Source organism: Canis aureus, chromosome 6 (genome assembly GCF_053574225.1).
Source record: "Canis aureus isolate CA01 chromosome 6, VMU_Caureus_v.1.0, whole genome shotgun sequence".
NCBI classification, from domain to species: Eukaryota; Metazoa; Chordata; class Mammalia; order Carnivora; family Canidae; genus Canis; species Canis aureus.
Window position 1 is genome coordinate 11,796,378 of NC_135616.1, and position 19,416 is coordinate 11,815,793.

The 19,416-nt window shown below is 36.6% G+C and overlaps 1 pseudogene; it reads left to right on the top strand.

Moving 5' to 3' along the window:
- Nucleotides 1–15,314: 15,314 nt before the first annotated feature.
- On the top strand, nucleotides 15,315–16,130 carry LOC144315116 (dnaJ homolog subfamily A member 1 pseudogene; annotated as a pseudogene).
- Nucleotides 16,131–19,416: the final 3,286 nt, after the last annotated feature.

Here is a 19,416-nt window from a genome sequence, read left to right on the forward strand (position 1 = left end):
CCAGCTCCTCTGTGTAACATTTTTGATTCTCCAGGTGGGCAGAACAAGTATGCATCCCTCTAAAGGACAACTCTGCTTAGACCTATTTCTATCTTGTGTGCCATGTAGTTTTGCTTGGGTCAGCAACGTGAGTATTTCTGAAAAAAGTATAATACAAGTGACTAGAATACAAATCTCCTTTAACTGCTGATAGCACTCTATTTTAGGCAACACACCTTCTGTTTAAAGTCTCCTCTGGACAACTAGCACTTGAACTCCTGGTTGGAAAAGGGTGTCAGACTTATCTGAAGCAATCATCTTGAAAGGGATGAGAAAAGATGAGGCTGGAGTGATTACTCCAGTTCAAAATGTATCTAAATGGTCTCTTGCACCACAGTAGGTTTATTTTCTCTTTGGTCTACTGTTAGCCTCTTGGACAGACCTCTAACAAGGCATGAAAAAGAGGACTGTTTTTGATAGGTATGGAGGTTGTAAAAGAAGGTAGCTTCATGTTCTCTCTCCTTCCTGGTAATTTACCAGCAACCAAAACCCAGCAGTGGCCCTGGTGCTTCCTATTCTAAGCAATGAGATTTTTCTGGTCACAAAGTACCTAGAAAAGCTGATTCTTTCTTCCCCTCCTTGTAAAGTATGGTTTATAGTGGTGAATTGCTTCCTGATAGAAATGAATGCCCTGGGATATGTAGGATATGTAGCATATACAGTGAGAAGTTGGAGGGTTACCTTGATAATATGACAGTTATTGTTACGTGTAAATATTATGATTTAAAATTGGATATTGATTGGTTTTGCTTTCTTTTCATATATAGCTATCCCCAAAGTATCACTGCTTTCTATTTTAAAATCAAAATAAGCAAGAAAACCTTGGGAGTCAATGACTTAGATAAAGCCAGTAGGGTTTCATTTCATACTGTATATGAAAGAAATTTGCTGATAGGCAGAACAGCCATATTTTGGTTCACATTTGCTTTAGTTGGATAAGAGATAAGATTCCTACCATTTTGTATTTCATGTATTTAAATTTAATTTTAATTACCATTTGTAATTTAAATTTTCTTTACTACTTCCTTTGAATAATTTATGTATTAATAATTTCACGGAAATATGCATTCATATATTAAGGCCTGATGGGACCAGAAAAAAGTTAATGTGAAAAATTGTTTTTCAGTTTACTGTTTAATATATCCTCATATGAAACCTTAGCCTCTTGTCACCTGTGAAAAAATAGGAAGCAGAAATGACATAATATTTTACTTGATGACTAGAGAGAAAGTGAATAGTATATGATTTAAATTGTTTCTTTGTAGCACTGAGTGCTGGTTGACTGTTTCTTAGTCCTGAACCTGCTTGTGTGCAGACCTAGGCCTTTTAGTATTTTCCATGTAGTCTGGAGTGGGCATTTACTGTTTTGTGTGTCAATTCCACCTCTCCTCCTTTTTTAGACCAGCATTTTTCGCTGTCATACAATGGAAGATGTCATTTTTTTGGCAACAGTGATTGATGTGGGGGTACACATCTGACCTATGCTGGGCCTTAGTGGAGTGATGAAACTGGGGTGTGGGGCCTGGAGCTGCTGAGGGTCATATTCTCTGCTCCTTGGCATGAAAAGGGATAAGGTAAGCATCCAGAGAAAAGCTGAAATGAGAAACGGAGAGAATAGGAGTGTATTCCAGTTCCAGGATCCAGCCCCATTTCTACCAATCCTCCTTTTTTAAATCTTTTTTTTTCCAAAGCTAGTTGAATTTTTTTTTCCACAGGCAACTAAGAGTCTATAAAGAAAAAAAAGTCAGGCACATGCAACATTTTATGAAATTTGGCACACTTTGCTGGGTTTTGGGGGAGTTCGAGTTATATTCAACATTTCCCTTGAAATATCTCCCAACAGCCTTTTATTGCCTCAAAGTTACTCCATCCCATGTGCCCAGTGCTTTCCCTGTCAGTGTTGGGCAACCCTGGGTTTTTCTCTCTTGCACTCAAGCAAATCGTTTCTCTCTCTTTCCTTTAACATCAACTACTTCCGCTCTTCTTTAAGAAACCAAAGCCCAGCCAATTTGTTTCTCTTGCAAGGGGGCTTATCAGAGCATCTCCTTAATAACGGTGATGTTCTCTCTACAAAGGAATTTTTGTATCGACTGCTAAGAGAACACAGTTTTCTTCATGTAAGAATACCTGCAATGTTTTTAGATTGTTCTCCTCATTAACAAAGCTCCCTACTGTCACTTTCAAGACCCAATATCAGCACTTTTTATTCTAAATAGCTCATTTATATCTATTACTTTTCTTTTTCAATCCAATATTCTGCGCATATCTAGCTGGTACCTCTTGTCAGAATCTGACACTTGCTTTCTAAGCTAATATATTCTAAGTATTCAGTTTTTTTCATTGAAGACCTTTTAAAATTCTACCATTTCTACATGCTTTATGATTTAATTGAATGAAATGTTTGAAATGACTTGTTACTTAACTCAAAATAAATGCATGTAACATATTTAGCAATCCTCTTTCACTCCCACCTTACTCTCTTTCCCCCAACTGTTCTTGGCAGCTACTTTTCTGTTAAGATGGGGGCTGTGTCTGAGAGGGCAGGAGATTTGAAAGGAAGAAGGAACAGTTTTATGAGATTATTTCCAATGTTACTGAGAAGGGGAATTCGGGTTGAAGATGGTTAATATAGCTCCAGCATGGGGCATAATTCTCTCTCTGAAAGTTTAATAAGAACACTTGGAAGATGTTGGGATAATGTTTAAGGTGGCTTCTTTTTGGTTTCAGCAAATGAGGCATTGACATTTCCTCAAATATCTTGATTGTGTTGGATGAAATATGGCCGTAAGTTATTTGGAGCCCCTTCTATCAAGACATAGGATTTTTTTCTCTTCCCTCTTAATCTGAACTGGCTTTTTAACTTGCTTTGGGTAATATAATACACTGGAAGTGATGTGCAACTTCTCAGCAAGTTCTTAAGGTAGCTTGCAGTTTCTGTTCATTCCTTCTTGGAATGCTCCACCATTGTAATAGAAATTGGAGCTATCTTGCTAGAAAGGCCATGTGGAAGAGAACTGAGACATCCCAGTCAAGAGCCCTAGCTAACCAGACAGAGGAATGAGGTCATGCTAGACTTCCAGCTCCAGTTGATCTGCCAGATGCCTAGATATAGGTGTGGAGTAGGTAAAAAGTTGGATTTAATCATGAGTAGGACTCAGACTATAGCAGAGTGAATGAGGGTCAGAATAATTGAGCACATGTGCAAGGGGGTGGTTACAATGATGCCCTTGGAATATAAGGTAACAAGGTGGGGGGAATGATGACATGATATAGGTTAGGATTTTGGATAATGGGCAAAATAAATGAATACAACCTATGAGGGAAGGTACCAATTGTGTTATTGTTTAGCAGCTGATTTTAGTATGCATCATAATCTTGGGAAAATTATTTAAATTTACCAATTTATGCAATGAGGGGTTGTACTAGAATACACTCTTTCTTTGCAACTCTAACAATTTGTCATTCTGTGATTCCACGTGAAAGCATGTAATATTTACACTAATGAATTCAGTTTTTTATAAAAGATTATGGCACATCTCTCCTAAAATTTGTGATACCTCTAGATCAATTAGCCATTTAATTAATTTCTTCACTTATTTGTTGCATTCTTTTTGGATGGCTGCTACACAGATAAGGATTTTTGAAATAGGTATTAAGAGATGTAATGGAACATATCTTGAATCACTGGAAGTATGGGCTCGTGGAGAGAACTACACAGTGAAAGGTGGAATGCTGGGTTTCTGCCTTGGTTCTAACTCTGTTCTGTTTTGTATAAATCACATTTATTGCTATGATTTGTTAAAAGTTCTGAGAGACTTTGTGATTTGTGCTTCACTTAAGTATTTGACCAAATCAGAGCTAGATACAGAAGAAGTCCTGGAATAGAAAAGTTGTGATTATATTCTTCTCATTTGTTCATTGGAGTTTGGATCAGAAAATAGCAAACATGATGGCATTTGAGGAGTGAAAGCAAATAAAACTTTCTAACAATCTAGTCAGGGGCTTTTCATTTTAATATCAAAAGGAGCCATACCATAGCCCTTGCTGCCAATTACAATTATTGTACCTGACTTTGACTATTGCAATTTCTTCAAATTTGTCTCCTTACTTCCCTTGTCACTTGCTACAGTTTATTCTTCATATGGAAAACAGGAGTGATATTTACAAAAAACAAATCAGGTCATTTTACTTCCTTCTGTGAAATCTTCCATTGACTAGCCATTAGATTTAGAATAAAATCCAGATTTCTCATTTTCATCTCTAGGATCTTACAGGAATGTCTCTGACCCCACCCTAAACCAATGTCTTCTTCATGAACTGTGCTTTAGACACATTGGCTTTTTACTATTCCAAAAACATGTAGAATCTTCTCTACCTCAAGACTTGGCAACTAGTGGGTAATATACTTTACTTGAAAAGCTTTTTTAGATCTTCAGGGCTGAATTTATCTTTTTTTTTTAAAAAATGTATGTTTACTTTTTTGATCTTCTGTCTTCCTTTGAACTAGATAGAATGTATGATACGCATTTGTCAATCTCATTGGCTGGTGTAGCCTCTGTGCCTTAGAAAACACTGGCTAGGTTTTCCACAAACTTTTTTTTTTTTTTTAAGTAGTCTCCATACCCAGTGTGGAGCCTAACATGGGGCTCAAACTCACAACCCTGAGATCAAGACCTGACCCAAGATGAAGAGTCAGACCTTAACTAACTGAGACACCGAGGGGCCCCTCAATAAACATTTTTTTTTTAATGGAAAAAAAAAGGACCTTGAAAGTAGATGGAGTAAAAATAGCTTATCTGGAATTGAAGAGGCATGAGGCTGGGATATCTGTTTCAAATTACTGACCGCATTATCTGTTCCATGACTTTTAAAGCTTTGAGTCTTGAAATGTTTGTAGCCTTTAGAACTCCTCTCTTAAAATGCAATTAACTTTGTAAGTTCATCTCTCAAATCAATGTCTACTAATATTTTTATTCTTAGTGATCACCTACAGAGAAAATAGGACATAGGATGTACAAGTGACAGACTGTCAGGAGTAGGGGAGTGAAATCAGTCAAAGGACAAAAGGCCAGCAGGGAGGAATAATAAGGACAAAGGGGTGAAAAACTGGTAGCAGAAGAATTATATCAGAATTTTGTCCAGAGTGGAACATTTTTGTTTCCCATTCTACAAGATAGTGTACTGTTGACAACTGATACTATGTATTTTCAAGTATCAGAAAGTTTTTTTTTTTTTTAAGCAGTTTCTTGACAGTTTTTTCATGGCTACAAATAAATTGGGGAAGAAGGGAAAGCTAAGTGTTCAGTTAAAAAAACAAAAGGTGGAAGTAACTATTGCATAAGACAATGTATGCTGCTCAGCATGAGTATTTCAGGGAAAGATTTGGTGTCTTGTAATGCTGCAGTTACTATGGTGACAATGCATTTTTAATGGTACCATTAAGTGGCAGTGTAACTACTTGCAACTAAGGAGTACTGAATAGTCACAGCCGTGTTGTTGGAGTTTGTTTCTTTTCTACAGGAAGGTTTTTAATGACTTAAAAGTAAAAGTGTTGCATAATGGGATATCATATATCCTTTTTAGAAATAGGAGAATGTTAATTATCCCCACTACACCTTACATGCACGCACACAGACACACATATGAGTGGACACACATATGTGCATACTTTACAGATGAAAATCTGAAGACAAAGATTAAATTCCTTTCTCAGCTCATTTAGCTACTGAAAGAATTAGCTTGAGAGCTCAGGTTTGCTGGCCCCTAAAACAGTTTCTTACTGACATTGCACATTGGTTTTGTCCAACACAACACTATGTACAACACGCTCTACATTCATTTCACATACCACAATTGCTAAGATGAATTTCTATAACCCTGTAGAATTGTAAGGTGGTTAGGACCCAGATGAAAGACTAATGTATAAGTAATATAATTGAGAGTCCGTAGATGGAATTCAAGAGATCCATAAACCCTTTAAAATTATTTGGAAATGTGTATTTGCATATATTAATATTTCTAAGGAGTGACTTTATTAGATTCTCAAGGAGTTGGTACCCTCTCCCCAAGTAGGTGGTGAATTATGGCTCCTTATTAGCTTAGAATATCAAAACATCATAAACAAAATGGAAAAGTAAATGATAATATTTAGAAAATATTATGATTTGATAAAAGATTAGTATTCTTAATTTATAAAGAGCATATACACATCATGCAAAACATCAAGACCCATTTGATACCCTGAGGCAAGGGAAACAAAAGCAAAACTAAGCTCTTGGAACTGTATCATAATAAAAAGCTTTTGATAGTGAAGGAAATAACCAACAAAAACAAAAATGCACCCTTCAGAATGGGAGAAGATATTTCTAAATGACATATCTGATAAAGGGTTATATATTTTGGATATACACTAAAAATGTGCAAAAGGATTTATAAAACTCAGCACCCCAAAACCAAATAATCCAATTAAAAATGGGTGAAAGACATGAACAGACATTTCTCCAAAGACATCCAGATGGCCAACAGACATATGGAAAGATGCTCATTCTCATTTATCATCAGGGAAATGCAAATCAAAACTACAATGTGGTATCACCTCACACTTATCAGAATGGCTAAAATCAACACAAGAAATAGCAGGTGTTGTTGAGGATGTGGAGAAAAATGAATTCTCTTGCACTGTTAGTGGGAATGCAAACTGATATAACCACTTTGGAAAACAGTATACAGGTTCCTCAAAAATAAGAACTATCCTACAATCTAGGAAGTGCTACTAGGTATTTACCCAAAGAATTAGCAAAAATGCTAATTCAAAGGGATACATGTTTATAGCAGCATTATTTACAATAGCCACGGTATGGAAGCAGCCCAAGTGCCCATCAGTTGATGACTGGATAAAGATGTGGTATATATAAATAATGGAATATTATTCAGCCACAAAAAAGAATGAAATCTTGCCATTTGCAGCAACATGGGTAGAACAAGAGTGTATAGTTTAGCAAGCAAAGTAAGTCAGAGAAAGACAAATACCATATGATTTCATTCAGGTGGAATTTAAGAAACAAAACAAACAAGCAAAGGGGAAAAAGAGAGAGAAAGAGAAACCAAGAAACAGACACAACTATAGAGAACAAACTAGTGGTTACCAGAGGAGAGGCGAATGGGGGGATGGGTTAAATAGATGATGAGGATTAAGGAGCGCACTTGTCGTGATGAGCACTGGGTGATGTATGGAATTGTTGAATCACTATATTGTACACCTGAAACTATTATGACACTATATATTAACTGGAATTAAAATAAAAAGTTAAAACTTGAAAAAAAAAAAAGACCCAGTTGAAATTAGAGTGGAGGAAATGAATGGAAAATATGCAGACAGGGAGTACAAATGGCTAATAGAAATGAAAATTATTCATCCTCATTAGTCATCAGTGAAACACAAATTAAATCAATAAAAATTTTTACCATTTTCACCAAACAAATTAGCTGAGATTAAAAGCAACAATAATAATATTATATGTGATAAACACATTGCTCTACTGTTATGAAGAGTATAAATTGGGGGAGAGGTTTTAGAAATCACATTAATAATTTGAGTTAAGAGCCTTAAAAATGTTCATAATCAGTAATTCAAATTCTAAGGACATAGGACATAGTTCCATTCTAAGGTGATAAATGCTTAAGATTTGTTACACAAGTATTTCTCCTAGCGTTATTTAAAATACTAAAAAATATGGAGCACCTGGTGCTTCAGTTGGTTAAGTACCTGACTCTTGGTTTCAGCTAAGATCACGATCTTGGGTCAATTTCCTGATTTCTCTTTCTGGTCCTTCATTATTGGTATATAGATATGCAAGAGATTTCTGTGCATTGATTTTGTATCCTGAAACTTTGCTAAATTCCTGTATCAGTTCTGGCAATTTTTTGGTGGAGTCTTTTCAGGTTTTCTACGTAGAGTATCACATCATCTACAAATAGTGAAAGTTTGACTTTCTTACTGATTTGAATGTCTTTTATTTCTTTTTGTTGTCTGATTGCTGAGGCTAGGACTTCCAGGACTATGTTAAATAACAATGGTGAGAGTGGACATCCCTGTCTTGTTCCTGACCTCAGAGGAAAAGCTGTTTTTCCGCATTGAGGGTGATATTAGCTGTAAGTCTTTTGTACATGGTCTTATGATATTGAGGTATATTCTCCCTATCCCTACTTTGTTGAGGGTTTTATCAAGAATGGATGTGGGGATTCCTGCATGGCTCAGTGGTTTAGCACCTGCCTTTGGCCCAGGGCGTGATCCTGGGGTCCAGGGATTGAGTCCCACGTTGGGCTCCCTGCATGGAGCCTGCTTCTCCCTCTGCCTGTGTCTCTGCCTCTCTCTCTCTCTCTATTTCTCTGTATCTCTTATAAATAAATAAATAAATAAATAAATAAATAAATAAATAAATAAAAAACTTTAAAAAATGGATGCTGTACTTTGTCAAATGCTTTTTCTGTATCTATTGAGAAAATCATATAGTTTTTATCTCTTCTTTTATTACTGTGGTATATCATGTAGATTGATTTGTGAATATCAAACCACCTATACAGCCCAGGAATAAATCTCATTTGATTGTGGTGAATAATTCTTTTAAGGTATTGTTGGATTCTATTTGCTAGTATTTTGTTGAGAATTTTTGCATCCATGTTATCAGGGATACTGGCCTGTAATTCTTCATTTTAGTGGGGTCTTTGTCTGGTTTTGGAATCGAGAAAAAGCTGGTCTCATAGATTGAGTTTGGAATTCCTTCCGTTTCTATTTTTGGAATAGTTTGAGAAGAATAACTCAGCTCTTCTTTAAATGTGTGGTAGAATTTCCCTGGGAAACCATCTGGCCCTGGACTTTTTAAAAAAAAAAAAAATTTATTTATTCATTAAACACACACACACACACACACACACACACACACACACACAGAGAGGCAGAGACACAGGCAGAGGGAGAAGCAGGCTCCATGCAGGGAATCCGGTATGGGACTTGATCCTGGGACTTCAGGATCTGCCGTGGGCCTAAGGCAGGCGCTAAACTGCTGAGCCACCCAGGGATCCCCGTGGCCCTGGACTTTTGTTTGTTGGGACATTTTAGATTACTGATTCAATTTCTTTGCTGGTTATGAGTCTGTTCAAGTTTTTTATTTCTTTTTGTTTTAGTTTTGGTTGTTTTCATGTTTCTAGGAATGTATCCATTTCTTCCAGATTGCCCAATTTGTTGGCATATAATTTTTCATAATCTGTCATAATTGTATTTCTGTGGTATTGGTTGTGATTTTATTTGAGTCCTTTTTATTTTTCAGTAAGTCTGGCTTGGGTTTTATTAATTTTATTAATTCTTTCAAAGAACCAGCTCCTAGTCTCATTGATCTGTTCTACTGTTTCGGTGGTGTTGTTATTGTTTCTATGTTTTATTTTTGCATTAGTCTTTATTATTTTACTTCTTTTGATGGCTTTAGGCTTTATTGGTTGGTCCTTTATCTACTTCCTTTAGGTATAAGTTTATGTTGTTTATTTGAGACTTTTTTTGCTTCTTGAGGTAGGCCTGTATTGCTGTGTACTTTCCTCTTATGACTATTTTTACTGCATCCTGAAGGTTTTGGACCATCATGTTTTCATGTATTATTTATTTATTTATTTATTAAAGATTTCATTTATTTATTCATGAGAAACACAGAGAGAGAGAGAGAGAGAGGCAGAGACATAGGCAGAGGGAGAAGCAGGCTCCATGCAAGGAACCCAGTGTGGGACTTGATCCCGGGACGCCAGGATCATGCCCTGAGCTGAGGGCCTCAACTGCTGAGCCATCCAGGCATCCCATGTTTTCATGTATTTTTAAATTTCTTTTTTAAATTTCCAGGTTAACTCATTCTTTCTTTAGTAGGATGCTCTTGGAGCTCCATGTACTTGTGGTCTTTCCAAGTTTTTTTTGTGGTTGGCTTCAAGTTTCAGAGCGTTATAGTCTGAAAATGTGCATTATATGATCTGAATCTTTTTTTTAAAAGATCCATTTATTATTCATTTGAGAGAGAGAGGGAGAGCATGAGCGAGTGGGGGAAGGGACAAAGGGAGAGAATCTCCAAGCAGGCTCTGAACTGAGCGCAGAACCTGATGTGGGGCTCAATCCCATGATCCATGAGACCATGACCTGAACCAAAACCAAGAGTCATATGCTCAACTGATTGAGCCACCCAGGCCCTTGGATCTGAATCTTTTTGTACTTGTTGAGGGCTGATTTGTGACCCAGTATGTGATCTGTTCTGGAGAATATTCCATATGTACTCAGAAAGAATGTACATTCTGCTGCTTTAGGATGAAATGTCCTGAATATATCTGTTAAGTCCATCTGTTTTATTTTTAATTTTTATTATTTTTTTAAAGATTTTATTCATTAATTCATGAGACACACACACACACACAGAGAGAGAGAGAGAGAGAGAGAAATAGAGAGAGAGAGAAAGACAGAGACACAGGCAGAGGGAGAAGCAGGCTCCATGCAGGGAGCCCGACGTGGGACTCGATCCCGGGTCTCCAGGATCAGGCACTGGGCTGAAGGCGGCGCTAAACCGCTTCGCCACTGGGGCTGCCCAAGGCCGTCTGTTTTAGTGTGTCATTCAAAGCCATTGTTTCCTTGTTGATTTTCTGCTCATATGATTTGTAAGTGGGGTATTCAAGTTGCTTACTATTATTTTATTGTTATCAGTTGATTTATATATTTGGGTGCTCCCAAGCTGGGGTTATAAATATTTATAATTGTTAGATTTTCTTGCTGAATAGACCCTTTTATCATGATATAGTGCTCTTCATCTCTTGTTATAGTCTTTGGCTTAGAATCTAGTTTGTCTGATATAAATATGGTTTCTCCTTACTCCAGCTTTCTTTTGATGTCCATTAGCATAATAAATGCTTCTCTATATCTTCACTTTCAATCGGCGAGTATCTTTTGGTCTAAATGAGTCTCTTGTAGGCAGCATATAGATGGATCTTGGTTTTTTAAATCTATTCTGATATCCTATGTCTTTTGATTAGAGCATTTAGTCCATTTACATTCAGAGTGACTATTGGTAGATATGAATTTAGTGCCATTGCATTACCTGTAAAATTGGTGTTTCTGGAGATTTTCTCTGTTCTTTTCTAGTCTTTGTTGCTTTTGGTCTTTCTTTCCCACTCAAACAGTCCCCTTTAATATTTCTTTTTTTTTTTTCTTTTTTTTTTTTTATGATAGTCATAGAGAGAGAGAGAGAGAGAGAGAGAGAGAGAGAGAGGCAGAGACACAGGCAGAGGGAGAAGCAGGCTCCATGCACTGGGAGCCTGATGTGGGATTCGATCCCGGGTCTCCAGGATCGCGCCCTGGGCCAAAGGCAGGCGCCAAACCGCTGCGCCACCCAGGGATCCCCCCCTTTAATATTTCTTGCAGGGCTGTTATAGTGGTCACAAGCTCCTTTAGCGTTTGTTTATCTGGGAAACTCTTAACCTTTCCTTCTATTCTGAATTACAGCTTTGTTGGATAAAATATTCTTGGCTGCATATTTTTCCCATTCTTTATGTTGAATATGTATGCCACTGCCTTTTGGCCTGCCAAGTCTCTGTGGAGAGATCTTCTATCGTTATTTGTCTTCGCTTGTAGGTTAGGGACTTCTTTTCCCTTGCTGTTTTCAGGATTCTTTCCTTATCTTTATATTTTGCAAATTTTACTACAATGTGTTTTGGTGTTGCCTCCTTTGTTGATTATAATGGAAGTTCTCTGTGCCTCCTAGATTTGTATGTCTGTTTCGTTCCCCAGATTAGAGAAGTTTTTAGCTATAGTTTGCTTATATAAACCTTCTGCCAGGATACCTGGGTAGCTCAACAGTTGAGTGTTTGCCTTCGGCTCAGGGCATGATTCCTGGTCTGGGAATAATTGGGCTCCCTTGCGAGGAACCTGCTTCTCCCTCTGTCTGTGTCTCTGCCTCTCTTTCTTTTCTGTGTCTCCCATGAATAAATAAATACAATCTTAAAACAAATAAACAACCAGCCAAACAAACAAACAAACAAACAAACCTTCTGCCTCCTTTTCTTTCTCATATTCTTCTGGGACTCCTCTGATAGGAATGTAATTATGCTTTATGGGGTCACTGAATTTTCTTAGTGTACATTCATAATCCAATATTTTTCTTTCTTCTCTTCTTTTTCAGCTTCATTATTTTCCATAATTTTATTTTCTATATCACTTATTTGTTTCTCTGCTTCTTCCATCCTTATAGTCATTATTATCTAGTTGGTTTTATATCTTGGTTATAGCATGTTTTATTTTGGCCTGACTAGTTTCTTTATTTGTTTGTTTGTTTTGTTTTGGCCTGACTAGTTTTTATGTCTTTTATCTCTCTGGTCAGGGACTTCTTGTGTCTTCTAAGCTATTCTCAAGCCCAACTAGTGTCCTTATGATTGTTGCTTTAAATTCTGGATCAGGCATATTACTTATATAAATTAGATATGTTAGTTTCAATTAGATCCCTGACTGTGACCTTTTCTTGTTCTTTCTTTTGGGATGAATTCTTCCGTCTTGGCATTTTATGTAGGTCTCTGTCTTCTTCTCTGTGTTGGGAAAATCTGTTAATGTACTCCTGAGAGTAATGACTTTATGAGGAAGAGGTCAGATACTCTCCAGAGCTTGGTGCTTCAGGAAGTGTCTCTGATGTATGGTGTTTTGGCTGCTTTTTCCCTCAAATCAATCTTCTGTAGTGTTTCTCCTTGTCTGCAGTGGGGAGTGCTTGTGCTTCCTCCAGGGTGTTGCCAGTTTTAACAAGACCTGCTTTGGCCTCTTTGTTAAAAGAAGCTAGATCCTATTTTCCCTAGAGCTTAAGCTTTGCAGCACTCTATGGTCAGTAGAGTTAGTGTGTGGGGGGGGTTGTGCTGGACTTCTGGGGGTGGGACTGTGTGCTGCTCTGACTCTCAGGTGCATTTGCTCTCCTTCAGAAGCACCTGCAGAGTGCAGGCCTGCAGGCTGTGATTTAAGTGGCTCAAGCCTTCACTGTGGGGCGGTGTGCTGCTCACTGAAGTCTCTCATTGATGATGGGTAGGAGGAAAAATGGCACCAGCAGGCTCCCTGGTCCCTTGGGAGGGGAGTTCACATTTGCTGCTGTTCAGAAGCCCTCACCAAAGGTGGAACAATTTCCCTTTGTTTGTCCTTATCTAGTTACTGCCAAGGGGAAGGATATGTTTTAGCATAAGGGCATGAAAGAGCAATACTCTTAGAGAATATGTGTCTTTGATTTGATTAGAAAGGTAGAGTAAGGCCATCTATTGAAAGACCTTAAGACATCTGGACCATATCTTGTAGGTCCAAAAGAGTCATGAAAATCACTGAAATTGTCATATATTAAATGATAAGATTTGATCATATAATGAGTATGTGAAGGAGTAATCTCTTACAGCAGCAACAAAAATTATTTAATAGTCATTGTTTCAGTAATGATTTAAATATTTTTTATGGAAATAATAATATGGTAGAACTTCAAAAAATTAAAGTTCTATGAAGGTGCTATTTTGCATTGCATTCATTATCTCATAGAGAATGTGTGATGACACTATGGCATTAATGAGGGCTAAACCATAATGACACTATGGCATTAATGAGGGCTAAACCACAATTATCCTATTAATTTAGTTGGCAGAAAAAAGATTTTGTCTTGTGGATGCCAGCTTAGTGAGGAAGTTATTTAAAAAGGGTGTTTACATGGTAGAAGACTTCAGCTACTCATATCAGTCTTAACTTTAAATTGATTATAGTGTAGGTTCTCTACATATGTTTTATTTCAGTGTCCCAGTGAAGCTCAGTGGTGATCCTTATGATAAGAAGGTTAACAGATGATCCCAGAATACTTTGGTTGGCCCAAGTATTATTCCTGAGGTAACTAATTTTTTTCCTCCCTCCTCCCACCCTCTTTCCCTCTCTTTTTAAGGTTGTTATTTTCCTACTTTATTTGTTTTTAAATTTGAGATATAAGTGACTCACAACATTGTACCAGTTTCAGGTATACAATGAAATGACTCACAACAAGTTTAGTTAACATCCATTACTACACATAGTTACAAAAATAGTTTTGCTTGTAATGAGAGCTTCTAAGATCTATTCTCTTTTTAGCACCTTTCACATATACAATATAGCATTAACTGTAATCACCATGTTGTGCATTACATTTCCAGGACTTATTTATCTTATAGCTGGAAGTTTGTACCTTTTTTTTTTTTAAAAGTAGATTCCCACCCTTTGTGGAGCCCAACATGGGGCTTGAACTCATGGCCCTGAGATAAAGACCTGAGCTAATAAGATCAAGAGTCAGACACTTAACCAACTGAGCCATCCAGGTGCCCCTATACCTTTGACCACCTTCATCCATTTTGCCCACTCTTCACTCTCTGACTCTGGCAGCCACATACCTGTTCTCTGGATCTATGAGTTTAGTTTGTTTTTGTTTTGGATTCTATATGTAAGTTATATCATACAGTATTTGTCTTTCTCTGACTTATTTCACTTAGCATAATACCCTGCAGGTCATCCATGTTGTGAATGGCAGGATTTCCTTCTTTTTTAATTGCTGAATAATATTCATATTATATGTGTATATGTGATATATACATATTATGTTTTCTTTATCCATTCATCCTTTGATGATACATAGGTTGTTTCTGTCTTGGGTATTGTGAATAATGTTGTAGTGAACATTGGGGTACAGTTGTCTTTTCAAGATAGTGATTTTGTTTCCTTTAGACAAATATGGATGGTGGAATTGTTGGATCATATGGTATTTCTATTTAAATTTTTGAGGAATCTTGTTTTCCATATGATTGCATCAATTAACATTCCCATTAATATTGCACAAAGATTTCCTTTTCTCCACATGCTTGCTAACACTTTTATATCTTATCTTTTTGATCATAGACATTCTAACAGGTGTGAGCTGATATCTCATTGTGGCCTGAACTTATATTCATGAGTTACATATCCCTCATAGTTTCAGGTATCAGTATTTTTCAGGAGGATCTCTTTTTCCAGGACTATTATTGTATCATTTCTGAATTGTGATGCTCCCTCGCCTGTTAGTTGTAATAGTAGGAGAATAATAGTGGTAGTGATAAGTAAACCACCTCCAAGTTAACCTGCCTCTAAACTCATATTCTTGGTTATGTTTTAAAACCGTCTATCAATTTAGTTTATATTTAAAATGTGTAGTTCCATTTATCGCAAATCACATTCTTTTGCAGAGCGATAAATGTGAAGGCCGAGGTGGTAAGAAAGGAGCAGTCGAATGTTGTCCCAATTGCCGAGGTACTGGAATGCAAATAAGAATTCATCAGATAGGACCTGGAATGGTTCAGCAAATTCAGTCTGTGTGCATGGAGTGCCAGGGCCATGGGGAACGGATCAGTCCTAAAGATAGATGTAAAAGCTGCAACGGAAGGAAGATAGTTCGAGAGAAGAAGATTCTAGAAGTGCATATTGACAAAGACATGAAAGATGGCCAGAAGATAACATTCCATGGTGAGGGAGACCAAGAACCAGGACTGGAACCAGGAGATATTATCATTGTTTTAGATCAGAAGGACCATGCTGTTTTTACTTGACGAGGAGAAGATCTTTTCATGTGTATGGATATACAGCTGGTTGAAGCCCTGTGTGGCTTTCAAAAGCCAATATCTACTCTTGACAACCGAACCATCGTCATCACCTCTCATCCAGGTCAGATTGTCAAGCATGGGGATATCAAGTGTGTGCTAAATGAAGGCATGCCAATTTATCGTAGACCATATGAGAAGGGTCGCCTAATCATCGAATTTAAGGTAAACTTCCCCGAGAACGGCTTTCTCTCTCCTGATAAACTTTCTTTGCTGGAAAAACTCCTACCTGAGAGGAAGGAAGTAGAAGAGACTGATGAAATGGACCAGGTAGAACTTGTGGACTTTGATCCCAATCAGGAGAGACGGCGCCATTACAATGGGGAAGCATATGAGGATGATGAACATCATCCTAGGGGTGGTGTTCAGTGTCAGACTTCTTAATGGGGGCCGGTGAATAACACTGCTGCTGGCATTTTATATGCAGTAGTGGATGAGTGAAGGACTATAATCATAGCTCACGACTTGCTATTGTTTTTGTTTTAATATTCAACTATAGTAGTGTTTTAAAAGTTAAATGAAGAATAAACTCAAATATAAAAGCAAAATAAATAAATAAATAAATAAATAAAATAAAATAAAATAAAATGTGTAGTTCCAGACAAGAAGAGTTAGTTTTGGTTCCTGGGTACTTGTGGTAGTTATGTATAAATATTACTTAAGCATTTCTTGATATCCATTTTTCTTCTTTCTGCTGAGTGGTGCATGCTATTCCTTCGCATATTTAAGGTCATAATGTTGCCAGTGGAAGAGGGTTAGTTTGGGACAAAGGCAACAGTCTAATTTCAACTTCAAAATTTACTCTATGGTTTTTAGCCAGGAATTACTTTAACTCACAGTAGTTCATTTTCCCTATGTTTTTTATTTCTTAGTCATATGTTAGCCCAATTTGTTACTTGAGACCTAACTTTTTAGAGAAATATTGATATAGAGGAAGAATTCAGAAAGGATTTGAAAATTAAGAGTAATTTATGGAAGATAGGATAGCAAGATAATAAGGAAGATAATGAAGAATGACATTTGGGGAATCTCCATAAGAGGTAGAAATGTGCAAGAAAATCTCGGGACCAAGAGATATGAGCTGGTTTTGTTGAAGGAAAGTAGGATGATGATCTAAATAATAATAATAATAATAATAATAATAATAATAATAATATTTCAGATGGGAAAGAGCTTTTAAATATGTGATACAGAAGGCTTTTGAGAATGAGATGTAAGTAATTCAGTGAAGCAGATTATGGCGATATTTTTCTGTTTCATAGGAAATAGGCCAGGATGAGTCACAAGCTATAGACTAAACTTGGTTTGTTTACTTAGAGTCTGAGAAAACAGCTTCGGGCTATTTACTAAAAACACCCTTGGAAAATTACATGTAGATACCTCTTTGATAGACTGTATGTTTGCTCTGAGATTTCAACATTAGAGCATAACTGTGTTCAGAGAGTAAAAAAATCTTTAATAGGCTTTACTTTTTAGAGCAGTATTAGGTTTACAGAAAAATTGTGCAAAAACTACAGAGAGTTCCCATATATGCTCTTTTCTTCTACACATAATTTCCCCCATTATTAACATCTTGCATTAGTGTGGTACATTTGTTGCAATTAATGAACCAATACTGATGGATTATTAATTAAAGTCCATAATTTATGTAAAAATTCACTCCTTGGGTGTGCCTGGGTGGCTCATTCAGTTAAATGTCTTGTGTGCCTTTGGTCAGGTCATGATCCCCAGGTCCTGGGATCAGACAGCACTGGGCTCCCTGCTCAGTGGTGAGTCAGCTTCTCCCTCTCTCTCTGCCCCTCCTCCTGCTCTCTCTTTCTCAAATAAACAAATAAAATCTTAAAAAAAAATTCACCCTTTGTACATTCTATGGGTTTTGACAAATGCAGAATGTCATATATCCACTGTTACGGTATCATACTGAATAGTTTCACTGCCCTAAAAATCTTCTGTGCCCCTCTAGTCATCCTTCTTCCTTCTCTTCCCTCTCTCTTCCCCCCTGAACTGCTGGCATCCATGCATTATTTTATTGTGTCTCTAGTTTTGTCTTTTCTAGAATGTTATATAGTTAAAATAATTACTATATAGCTTTTTCAGATTGGCTTCTTTAACTTAGGAATATGCATTCAAGTTTCCTCCATGTCTTTTTGTGGTTTGGCAGTGAATTTCTTTTTATTGCTGAATAAAATTCCATTGTATGGATGTACCAGTTTGCTTATCCATTCACCTATTTAAGGATATCTTTCTAGTTTTGGTAATTATTAATAAAACTACTACAAATATTTGTGTGTAGGTATTTGTTTAGATATAACTTTCCAGCTCATTTGAGTAAACACTAAGTAGTGCAGTTGCTGGATCATATGGTAAAAGTATGTTTAGTTTTATAAGAAACTGCCAAGCTGTCCTCCAAAGTTGGCTATACCATTTTGCATTCTCATCAGCTGTGAATAAGTGTTTTCTTAATTGTTGAATTTTATGCGTTATTTTTGGATACAGGTCTTTTATCAGATAGGTGTTTTGCCAAGATCTTCTCCCAGTCTGTGGCTTGTCTTTTTAGTCTTTAACAACAGTTTTTGCAGAACAGAAGCTTTTAATTTCAGTGAAGTTATATTTATCAATTTTATTCTTTCATTGATTGTACTTTTGTTGTATCAAAAAATTCATCACCAAAGTCAAGAGCACCTTACTTTTCCCCTATTTTCTTTTCGAAGTTCTGAAGCTTTGCATTTAAATGTATGATCCATTTTGAGTCAATTTTTGTGAAAGTGTAAGATCTGTGTCTAGATTATTTTCTTTCCACATGTGAATGTCCAGTTGTTCCAGCACCATTTGTTGAAAGACGGTCCTTTTTTGGTGGAATTGCCTTTGCTCTGTAGTCAGTAATCAGTTGACTATATTTGTGTGGGTCTGTGTCTGGACTTTATGTTCTACTTCGTTGATTTTTTTTTTTTTTTTTTTTTTTTTTTTTTTGCCAATACTGCACTGTTTTGATCACTGTAGCTTTATAGTAAGTCTTGAAATTAAGTAGTGTCAGTCCTCTAGCTTTTTTTCTTTAGAATTGTGTTGGCTATTCTGGGTATTTTGCCTTTTCATATAAACTTTGGTCAGTTTGTTGATAATCCAGTTTGTGTAAAGAGATGAGACAAGCATAAGAACCAGACTCAGCTATGGCAGAGAGTTTGGAATAATCAGACTTGGACTTTGAAATAACTGTGATTACTATGCTAAATTCTCTAATGGAAAAAAATGGATGATATACAAGAACAGATGCATAATGTAAGCAGAGAGATAGAAACTCTAAGAATAAAAAAAGTTAGAAAAATGAAGAATAACTTTGATAGTCTCATTAATAGAGGAAAGACTCAGTGAGACTTAAAATACATTAATATAAATGTCCCAAATTAAAAAGCAAAGAGAAAATAATTTAAAAAATGATATAGGATATCTAAGAACTGTGGGACAATTATGAAACATGTGATGTGTGTAATGGGAATGGAAGAGGACAGGAGAGAAAGGAACAGAAGAAGTGAATGAAGATTCTTTCCCTCTGTCCCTTCTCCCCACTCACACACACTCTCCTTTTCTCTCAAGTAAATAAGTAAATAAATCTTTAAAAATGTATATTGCAGATCAGCTGCACACTGTACTTTGTACATTTTCCTTATACATGTTGATTAGGATACTCCTCTTTGAATGCCT